Genomic DNA, 1,756 nt, shown 5'->3' on the forward strand with positions numbered 1-1,756 from the left:
AGCAAGGTCTCTGGTGTCTCTTCTTATAAGGGCACTAATCCCATCATGAGGGCTCCACTCTATGACCTCATTTAAAACCTAACTACTTCTGTGTCACCTGGGTGGCTCAGTCATTTAAGCATACAACTCTTGATTTATGCTCAGGTCATGATCTCAGGGTTGTGAGATCGAGCCCCATCTCGGGCTCTGCACTAGGCATGGAGCCTGCTTAAGAGTCTCTCTGCCCCTCTTCCCCACCAACAAAACAAAACAAACAAACAAAAAACCTAACTACTTCCTAAAGGCCCCATATCCAAATACCATCACATTGGGGGTTAAGGCTTCAATATATGAGTTTCAGGGGGACACAGTTCAGTACACAGCAGGGATCATATCCAAACACCTTTCACTTCATTTTCCCTCTTGTAATTGGAATGTTGCCTGGCCCCATTAGCCTTTGGGTATAAACAATGTCACATTAATTCCCAGATTACGATGGAACCCTTCCTTTTGACCGCTCTCTAAGTTCTCAGCCCTACCTGGGCAGTGCCTCATCGATGTTCAGGACTGAGTTCATCACTACCAGGTCCTCCTTAAGCCTGCTGCTCTGCCAAGCCCCCCAGCCTCCTCCCTTGGTGCATTACCCTGTACCCTCACAGTGCCATTTGGTGGTAAGTGTGCATGGAGGGCTGGGGTGCGGGTTGCAGAATGACCCCTTCCCAACCCTGAATCATGTTGTTACTGGGGTGCTGGTCAGCAGTTATTTTTTTTCACCAGAATAATCATGTAAACAGCTCCTTCAGCTTCTGGCCCTAATCCTTCTCTCTACTGAGACTCATAATCAATCCCCTCAATTCTTCTTTTCTTCCTCATCTCTGCCCTGGGCCCCTGAATTGAAATGTAACAAAACAAACAAAAACCCAACAACATTCCTTTCCATCTAAAACCAAAGCTCCAGTGCCTATCAAGTCAGGGACACAGACAAGCTAGGAGGTTCGCACCTGCTATTTTCAAAACAGTCTGTTGAGTTCTGGTTTGGACTTTACCTGGAACCTCCTGCCGCATTCTGCATTTTAATAATTTAAAATCATTTAGGATTTATTTATAAATATCTATGAACACAAAAGTGCTAAATCACAAAATACTTAGAAACAGGATCTAGTGAAGTTGTAGGCCTCACTGTGGCAGTGTTGTATGGGCACCTAGGCGACTAGGAACACAGGCCTTCTCTTCCCCTGAAGGCAACTGGGCCCAAGTTCAGAGGAGTCATTCACAAACTTGCTTTTGTGACACCTTAAGATTTATCTCAATTGTATCCAGAGCGGTCTTGAAAGTCTGGAAATAAAAAGTAGCTGAATCCTTTAAATCATGAAAAGAATACACTACAAATTAGTATTTGAATTACTTTGAGAAAACAGTATGTTGTAAATTACTATTTGCATCATTTTGAGAAAAGAATGCTCTGGAAATTACTCTTTGAGGAAAAGAGGGCGTCATGGACTCAAACCACTAGCAGGGAGTCAGATATGATTTTGGGCGAATTTCCTACTTTTCTCTGCCTGGTCTTCCTCTTTGAAAACTAAGAAAGATAATAATTCCTCCTTCCTGGTTTAGTGTGAGGATTCAATTAATCATATATAAAGTTTTAAAAACTGTGCCTGGCATATGGTAAGTGCCATAAAAATGTCTGTTATTAAAAAGAATTTATGCAGAGAAGATTAGCCTGGCCCCAGCACAAGGATAACAACACAAAATTCGTCAAGTGTCCCATATTGAA

General features: G+C 42.6%; 1 non-coding gene across 1 annotated transcript; it reads left to right on the forward strand.

The window, feature by feature from the left end:
* The first annotated feature begins 1,653 nt into the window (after window positions 1–1,653).
* On the forward strand, window positions 1,654–1,756 carry LOC148164629 (U6 spliceosomal RNA). Its single transcript, XR_015768136.1, has one exon. It is a non-coding gene; the product is annotated as a U6 spliceosomal RNA (small nuclear RNA).

The sequence above is a fragment of the Eumetopias jubatus genome, unplaced genomic scaffold (assembly GCF_037043125.1).
Source record: "Eumetopias jubatus isolate StellerSeaLion01/CBP00866 unplaced genomic scaffold, mEumJub1_p1.0 scaffold_4, whole genome shotgun sequence".
Lineage (NCBI taxonomy): Eukaryota > Metazoa > Chordata > Mammalia > Carnivora > Otariidae > Eumetopias > Eumetopias jubatus.